Below are 9,926 nucleotides of genomic sequence, written 5' to 3' on the forward strand. Positions count from 1 at the left end.
AGCTGCTCACCGGCCACCGCCGCCTCGCCCCTCGCCACCGCCTCCAGATTCGGTCGGGAGAGGCCGGATCCGGCTCTCCCTCGCCTCCCCGCCACTTCTCCGAGCTCGCCGGAGCGCCTCGGTTCGCATGCCAGACAAACTCCAGATCTGGATCGATTGACCCTAACCCTAATCCCCGATAACTTTTTGCATACTTTGACATGTCATAAGTTCATCATCATAGCTCCGATTCGTGCGTGTAGCATATCAAAATGTTCGTCTCGACGAGTACATCGTTTCATCTTATTGCATCATTTTCATTTGAGCTCATATTGTTGCCCGAAATGTGATGATTATGTTAGATCTGTTTCAGCAAATGGCCTTTTGTCATTTTTTTCCATGATTAATGTGTGCATTCTATGATCTTGAGCTCTACATGTGCTTTGTAGAATGCCATGCCATCCTTACAGGGGTGTATGCCATGTATTTTTGTGATCTTTGTGGTGACTAGCACAAGCATGCAAAGTAGCTTACTCAATGATGCTGATTTCAGGGACTTAGAATTTCAGTAAGTCCTTGTCCTGTTATTGCTTTTATGCCATATGTTCATGTTGTTTCCTAGTGATCCGTGCCTCTTTTGAGGATGATCATTAAGGATGTTTTGTTAATATTGTTGTGTTCTATCCATCCATGTCTTTTTTGCATTTATGGAGCACCCTAGCTTGGGTCAATTGAGCTCTACTTTTGCTATAAAATATTCCTGGCAGATTGTTAACTTGTTTAGCAATTTTGCCGAGCTTGTTGTTGTTGATTTGTGAATGCTATGTTGTTGTTCTTGCCATGTCTATCTTCTATGCCATGTCTAGTTGCTGGGTGTATGCTTAGCCTATCATGCCATGCTTTGTAGTGAGTGCATCGAGCTCGTAAACATGCCTACTCGTTATCTATTTTGCCATGCTCCAGTTTTTCACTAAGTCTGAATCTGTTTATGTTTGTGCTATGTTCACGTGCTTGCAATTATATTTTCTGATCCCTTTTGGCTTATGGTCACTAAGGGACTTTTGTTATATACTTTGAGTAGCTTCATGCCATGCCTTTCTTTGCCATGATATGTTCCTGTAGCATGTAGTTTTCATGCTCTGAAGTTTGCTTCCTGATGATAAATTCCTGACTTGTTGTTATTTCACTAAGTCTGAAACCTGTTAGCTTGTTTGAACCTGTTAATGAGTGAATTAGCCGTAGCTCAGTGTTCTTCTTTTGTCAAGCATCATGAGTGGATCCCTGCCATATATTTTGTTGCCATGTTTGAGTGCTGTAGCATATTTATCTTGATGCATTTAGATGGCTACTTGTTGATTATCGCAGACCGATGCCATATTTGTTTTGCTTGCCATTTCCAAACCGTGCATCCGATTCCGGTGATCTTTATATCGATTTCAACTGAAATCAACTCCTCTTTCTAGTGGCACTCTTGGATTTCCAAGTTGAGGCCAGGTTCAATCATTCCTTTCCAAGTCTTGCATATGCATCACATACCGCATCCCGCATATCATGCCATGTTCATGTGTTGGTTGTTTACTATGATGTGTGCTTCTTTCCGGTGTTGCTTCTTTGTGTTGGTTCCAATAACGTGCGTTTGTGAGGACCCATTCGACTACGTCCGTTTGTATTCTTCATGGACTCGTTCTTTTTCCTTGCGGGATTTCAGGCAAGATGACCATACCCTCGAAATCACTTCTATCTTTGCTTGCTAGATGCTCGCTCTTTTGCTATGCCTATGCTATGATACCTACCACTTGCTTATCATGACTCCTATATTGTTAAGCCAAGCCTCTAACCCACCTTGTCCTAGCAAACCGTTGTTTGGCCATGTTACCGCTTTGCTCAGCCCCTCTTATAGCGTTGTTAGTTGCAGGTGAAGATTGGAGTTTGTTCCATGTTGGAACATGGATATTTTGTTGGGATATCACAATATCTCTTATTTAATTAATGCATATATATACTTGGTAAAGGGTGGAAGGCTCGGCCTTATGCCTGGTGTTTTGTTCCACTCTTGCCGCCCTAGTTTCCGTCATATCGGTGTTATGTTCCCGAATTTTTGCGTTCCTTACGCGGTTGGGTTATAATGGGAACCCCTTGACAGTTCGCCTTGAATAAAACTCCTCCAGCAATGCCCAACATTGGTTTTACCATTCGCCACCTAGTCTCTTTTTCCCTTGGGTTTTGCGGACTCAAGCGTCATATTTATTTTAACCCCCCCGGGCCAGTGCTCCTTTGAGTGTTGGTCTGAACTAAGCTGCCTGCGGGGCCACCTCAGGGAAACTTGAGGGTTGGTTTTACTCGTAGCTAGTCTCATATGAGTGTGCCCTGAGAATGAGATATGTGCAGCTCCTATCGGGATTTGTCGGCACATTCGGGCGGTGTTGCTGGACTTGTTTTACCATTATCGAGATGTCTTGTAACCGGGATTTCGAGTCCGATCGGGTCTTCCCGCTAGAAGAAATATCCTTCATTGACCGTGAGAGCTTGGGATGGGCTAAGTTGGGACACCCCTGTAGGGTTTTGAACTTTCGAAAGCCGTGCCCGTAGTTATGGGCAGATGGAAATTTGTTAATGTCCGGTTGTAGAAACCTGAAGTTTATCTTAATTAAAATGCATCAACCGCGTGTGTAACCGTGATGGTCTCTTCTCGGCGGAGTCCGGGAAGTGAAACACAGTGTTGGAGTTATGCTTGACGTAGGTTGTTCTAGGATCACTTCTTGATCATAGTTCATCGGTCGTGCTTTGCCTTCTCATCTCGCTCTCTTTTGCGTATGTTAGCCACCATATATGCTAGTCGCTTGCTGCAGCTCCACCTCATACCTTTTACCCTACCTATAAGCTTAAATAGTCTTGATCGTGAGGGTGTGAGATTGCTGAGTCCCCGTGACTCACATATACTTCCAAAACCAGTTTGCAGGTGCCGATGAAATCGTGCAGATGACGCAACCTTGCTCAAGGAGGAGCTCGATGAAGATCTCGTAGCTAGTCTCATCTGAGTGTGCCCTGAGAACGAGATATGTGCAGCTCCTATCAGGATTTGTCGGCACATTCTGGCGGTGTTGCTGGACTTGTTTTACCATTGTCGAGATCTCTTGTAACCGGGATTCCGAGTCTGATCGGGTCTTCCCGCTAGAAGGAATATCCTTCGTTGACAGTGAGAGCTTGTGATGGGCTAAGTTGGGACACCCCTGCAGGGTTTTGAACTTTCGAAAACTGTGCCCGTGGTTATGGGCAGATGGGAATTTGTTAATGTCCGGTTGTAGAAAACCTAAAGTTTATCTTAATTAAAATGCATCAACCGCGTGTGTAACCGTGATGGTCTCTTCTCGGCGGAGTCCGAGAAGTGAACATGGTGTTGGAGTTATGCTTGACGTAGGTTGTTCTAGGATCACTTCTGGATCATAGTTCATCGATCGTGCTTTGCCTTCTCATCTCGCTCTCTTTTGCGTATGTTAGCCACCATATATGCTAGTCGCTTGCTGCAGCTCCACCTCATACATTTTACCCTACCTATAAGCTTAAATAGTCTTGATCGCGAGGGTTTGAGATTGCTGAGTCCCGGTGACTCACATATACTTCCAGAACCAGTTTGTAGGTGCCGATGAAATCATGTAGATGACGCAACCGAGCTTAATGAGGATCTCGATGAAGATCTTGTCCTTTGTGTTGTTTCGTTCTAGTTGATCAGTAGTGGAGACCAATTGCGGTCGATCGGGGATCTGTGTAGCATTTGGGGTAGTCTTCTTTTATTTTGGTTTCGTAGTCGGACCTTGAGTGTATTTGGATGAATGTAATGCTTTATTCATGTATTGTGTGAAGTGGCGATTGTAAGCCAACTATGTATCTCTTTCCCTTATGTATTACATGGGTTGTGTGAAGATTACCTCACTTGCGACATTGCTTTCAATCCGGTTATGCCTCTAAGTTGTGCTTCGACACGTCGGAGATATAGCCGCATTGAGGGCATTACAAGTTGGTAATCAGAGCCTTCCCCGACCTTAGGAGCCCCCTGCTTGATCGAATCGCTAGCGTTGTTGAGTCTAGAAAAATGTTTTGAGTCATTTAGGATTATATATATCAGAGAGTTAGGAATTCTTTTTACTCCTCAGTCCCTTTGTCGCTCTGGTGAGGCCTCCTGACGTAGAGTTTTGACTCTTCTCTTCTCAAATTTTCACTAAATTTCTTTAGGATCACGCGAGTATTTCCGGCTTATTCTGCGAGCCAATCCTTTGTTTCTGTTTTGAGTTGTGGTATTCGAGTTGCTTCAATGTCAAGTGTTGATTCCATACCTTTCCTAAGCGGTGTTCTCATATTTCTATGTGAATACTAATCCTTCTCGATCTTTGAGTTTGTCATTTCAATTCCTTTTCAACCGGCGTGTTTCTCTTCAAGTGGATCCGATCACTTCAACATTCGCTAGATCAATTATGAGTTCTTCTCAACGGTTTTCATTTCATTCGTCCCAAGCTGCCTTTTGTTTTCCCGCCCACCCACCCTTTTTCTTCAAGGACTAAGATTCCTTATTCAACTATACATTTTATTGATGGGAAGTCTCTCCATTCATTTCCGTCAATGTTCTTACCTGGTGGGCTCATGAAGATGCTCTACTAGGTCATTATTCTACATTCTTTTCTTCTGCGATGGATAAAATGCAAGTATTGTTGATCATATATTTTTCCTCATTTCAATGCTTTCTCATGCCGGTGCAATTCTTAATCGTTCACCTCTCGCTATTCTATTGTCCAGGAGTGCTCAAGATATCTCAGAAGGCTCATCTTTTCATTCAAGATTAGTTCAACCTATATCGAGGTTGTTATCTCATTCAAGCCATTTAATTCAACCGGTGCATTCTATCTTTTAAATCGTTCTACGGTGTTTCTTTTGAGTGGGCCCTAACCCACAGGTCTTTTCCCAGGATCTTACCTGACTCTTCTCTTTTTCCCGGAGTTACTCTCAAATTCTTTTCCATGTTTGACGTAAGTATGAATTATCATCAGTCAGTTGGTTTCAACAAGATCTGTCAAATTCTTTTCATCGTTGGCTCAACCTTCCCATTCTTCATTCCGGAGTATCACAACAATTCATGGTGGTGTTTTCTCATCATCATTCTCAACATTTGAAGATCGAGGAAGAGTTTCTCTTCAATATTATCCGTTCTCTCAGGGATTCCTGGTTCTAGTTCGAGCCCATCCTCTCATAATTGTTTTCAATTCTCAGAAATTCTTTTCACCTATCCGGAGAAATTCAAGATTCTGTTCAGTTTGATTATCCGGAGCCCATCTTTTCAGAAGACTTTCTCATTCTCAGCTTTCAACTTTCATTCTCCAATCTTACTGGTGCATAAGTGATCTCTAATCAGCTCGTGATCCCTTCGTTCTCTTGTATCTAAATCCTAGCAAGTATCCTCATTTGTTCTCTAATTCTTACCGGTGATTCATCTCTTTCCTTCGTTCATTTTCAATTCTTACGGTGTTTCTTCTAGGATTCTCTTCCGTTGTTATCATATCAACTCATTCGTTATTTTCCAAATCCTACCCGTGAATCATTGAAGACCTTTCTCAAGTTCGCGCTATATCTCTCTGTAATCTTTTCAAGAAGAATAAGTAGTATGCCAAGCCCGTTGCTTGTCATCAATTTAAATTGGTGAAGGATAAGCATAATGTAATTCTTATTCTTGTTTCATCGACTGAACTCAATTCCCTATTCCGGAGGCTCATCAAATTCCTGATTTCAATTGTTTCATCTTCTCTTTTTCTCGGAGTTCCAACCTTTTTCAATTATTTCACCATGGAGATTCATTTAAATCGGTACAAAGATTCACCTTGTGTTTTCAACTTCTCTTGGCTTCCGTTTGATCATTCTTTTGTTTAACTGAGTTCTTCATGAAGGTTCCACATGATGGTTCATCAAGGATTTAATCCCTTCTTGAAGTGTTCATTGAGATTCTTTTCAGAGGAGCTCAAGTTTTCTTCATCTTGTAATCCGGAGTGCAATTGTTCTCCCTTATCTTTTGAGGTGGTGTTATGTCATTGTTGATAATTTCCCTTCGTGCTTCGTGATTCACAAGTTATCAAGAATGAGATATTTTAAATCCATCAATCTCGTCATTGGAGTTATCTTGGGTTATATTTCACCTAAAACCTTCCCTAAGGATTTTTGCTATTTATGGTGCTCATATATGATCCAAGTTATTCATCTACCCTTCTGGTGAAATAAGTTTCTCGTCTACTTCTCGATATCAAGCCAATCCATTGTTTCCGTTAGTGGCAGAATTTCACCTCATAGTCTTGAGAAGTTTTCCATAAGCCCACTTCAAGCTTATTCTTTTCGTTGTTGGTTTTCCCAACAATTCCGTTCGACCCTTCTTCTAAAGATGCCTTTTCAAACTCAATTGTGGCAGAAGTAGGCATTTTCTTCTCCATTCTTTTATTTCAATGATCCATCTTCTATTCTTTCTCCTAGAGGCTTTTTGATGTTGCTCTCTCCACTCATCATCCCGGATTGTCAGGACCATGCTCTTGTCATGCTTAGCCATTTAACCGGAGTGTCATGCCCTCTTTTCAAGTTCTTCTCATCTTACCAAGTTCTTATTCATTTCCTTTTCTTGTCAACCGGAGTGCTGCCCGAATTTGTTCTTCCTTGTTACTCTTCCCTACGGGAGTGCTTTCAACTTTATCTTCTTCGTTGCATTATTCCTTTCAATTTGTTCAACCTCTCAAGGCTTGTGGTTTCACTCATTGGTCAAAGAAGCAACTTAGTTTTACCTCTTCTCTTTCTCTTCCGTTTTTCCTTCGGTGCCATTCTAGATTTCGGGACGAGATCATCTCTTAGTGGTGGAGTGTTGTAACGCCCCGAGACCGATGTGCCAGGTGTCCTCCAGTTATTCGCTCTGGTTGCCTTGTCATTGCTTGTGTGTCATGCATTCCATATCATGTTATCATGTGCATTTCATTTGCATACATGTTCGTCTCATGCATCTGAGCTTTTTCCCCGTTGTCCGTTTTGCATCTGGCGCTCCTATGTCACCCGGTGTCCCTTTCTACCTCTTTTCGTGTGCGGGCGTTAAACGTTTTCGTATTGGACCGAGACTTTTCATGAGGCCTTGGTTTACTACTGGTAAACCGCCTATCAAGTTTCGTGTCATTTGGACTTCGTTTGATACTCCAACGGTTAACCGAGGGACCGATAAGGCCTCGTGTGTGTTGCAGCCCAACACCCTTCCAAAGTGGCCCAAAACCCACCCAAACCCCTTCTATCATCTAGATCGTTCGATCATGATCGCGTGGCCGCAAACCGCACCTCATTTGGAGCTCCATAACTCCCTCTACCTATAAATCTAGCCCTCCCCCGAAATATTCGGGTCATTTCTACCCTAGACCTAGCTCCTCCTCCATTCCGCCATGCCGGACGTGTCCGATCCGGCCGGACAAAGCAGTCGCCGCCTCCCACGTCCAATTGGAAGGCGCCACGTGGCCACACGGAGTTCGCCGCCGCCGAGGCCCGGGAGGCCCGCAACCGGCCCCCGAGCCCACTTCGCCCGCCACCGCCCGATCACCCGCCGCCCCGTCCGCGTGCAGCGACCGCCGTCGCCTCCTCCTTCGCCGGTCGAGCCCGTCGCCGGCGAGCTCGCCCGAGGCCGCCGCACTACCGCGCCACCTCGCCGGAGCTACTCACCGACCACCGCCGCCTCGCCCCTCGCCGCCCGCCTCCAGATCCGGTCGGGAGAGGCCGGATCCGCCTCTAACTCGCCTCCTTGCGGATTCTCCGTGCTCGCCGGAGTGCCTCGGTTCGCGTGCTAGACGAACTCCGGATCTGGATCGGTTGACCCTAACCCTAATCCCCGACAACTTTTTTGCAAACTTTGACATGTCATAACTTCATCATCATAGCTCTGATTCGTGCGTGTAGCATATCAAAATGTTCGTCTCGACGAGTACATCATTTCATCTCATTGCATCATTTTCATTTGAGCTCATCTTGTTGCCCGAAATGCTGTTGCAAGATGGCTATATGATGATTATGTCAGATCTGTTTTAGCAAATGGCCTTTTGTCATTTTTTCCATGATTAATGTGTGCATGCTATGATCTTGAGATCTACATGTGCTTTGTAGAATGGCATGCCATCTTTACAAGGGTGTATGCCATGTATTTTTGTGATCTTTGTGGTGACTAGCACAAGCATGCAAAGAAGCTTACTCAATGATGCTGATTTCAGGGACTTAGAATTTCATTAAGTCATTGTCCTGTTGTTGCTTTTATGCCATATGTTCATGTTGTTTCCTAATGATCCGTGCCTCTTTTGAGGATGATCAGTAAGGATGTTTTGTTAATATTGTTGTGCTCTATCCATCCATGTCTTTGTTTGCATTTATGGAGCACCCTAGCTTGATTCAATCGAGCTCTACTTTTGCTATAAAATATTCCTGGAAGATTGTTAACTTGTTTAGCAATTTTGCCGAGCTTGTTGTTGTTGATCCGTGCATGCTATGTTGTTGTTCTTGCCATGTCTAGCTTCTTTGCCAGGTCTAGTTGTTGGGTGTACTCTTAGCCTATCATGCCAAGCTTTGTAGTGACTGCATCGAGCTCGTAAACATGCCTACTCGTTATCTGTTTTGCCATGCTCCAGTTTTTCAGTCTTAATCTGTTTATGTTTTTGCTATGTTCACGTGCTTGCAATTGTATTTTCTGATCCCTTTTGGCTTATGGTCACTAAGGGACTTTTGTTATATGCTTTGAGTAGCTTCATGCCATGCCTTGCTTTGCCATGATATGTTCCTGTAGCATGTAGTTTTCATGCTCTAAAGTTTGCTTCCTGATGATAAATTCCTGACTTGTTGTTATTTCACTAAGTCTGAAACCTGTTAGCATTTGCACTTTTGCCATGCTTGTTTGAACCTGTTAATGAGTGAATTAGCCATAGATTAGTGTTCTTCTTTTGTCAAGCATCATGAATGGATCCCTGCCATATATTTTGTTGCCATGTTTGAGTGCTGTAGCATATTTATCTTGATGCATTTAGATGGCTACTTGCTGATTATCGCAGACCGGTGTCATATTTGTTTTGCTTGCCATTTCCAAACCGTGCATCCGATTCCGGTGATCTTTATATTGATTTCAACCGAAATCAACTCCTCTTTATAGTGGCACTCTTGGATTTCCAAGTTGAGGCCAGGTTCAATCATTCCTTTCCAAGTCTTGCATATGCATCACATACCGCATCCCGCATATCATGCCATGTTCATGTGTTGGTTGTTTACTATGTTGTGTGTTTCTTTCCGGTGTTGCTTCTTCATGTTGGTTCCAATAACGTCGCGTTTGTGAGGACCCGTTCGACTACGTCCGTTTGTCTTCTTCATGGACTCGTTCTTCTTCCTTGCGGGATTTCAGGCAAGATGACCATACCTCGAAATCACTTCTATCTTTGCTTGCTAGATGCTCGCTCTTTTGCTATGCCTATGCTATGATACCTACCACTTGCTTATCATGACTCCTATATTGTTAAGCCAAGCCTCTAACCCACCTTGTCCTAGCAAACCGTTGTTTGGCTGTGTTACCGCTTTGCTCAGCCCCTCTTATAGCGTTGTTAGTTGCAGGTGAAGATTGGAGTTTGTTCCATGTTGGAACATGGATATTTTGTGGGGATATCACAATATCTCTTATTTAATTAATGCATCTATATACTTGGTAAAGGGTGGAAGGCTCGGCCTTGTGCCTGGTGTTTTGTTCCACTCTTGCCGCCCTAGTTTCCGTCATATCGGTGTTATGTTCCCGGATTTTTGCGTTCCTTACGCGGTTGGGTTATAATGGGAACCCCTTGACAGTTAGCCTTGAATAAAACTCCTCTAGCAATGCCCAACATTGGTTTTACCATTCGCCACCTAGCCTCTTTTTCCCTTGGGTTTCG

This window comes from Triticum dicoccoides, chromosome 3A, assembly GCF_002162155.2.
Source record: "Triticum dicoccoides isolate Atlit2015 ecotype Zavitan chromosome 3A, WEW_v2.0, whole genome shotgun sequence".
NCBI classification, from domain to species: Eukaryota; Viridiplantae; Streptophyta; class Magnoliopsida; order Poales; family Poaceae; genus Triticum; species Triticum dicoccoides.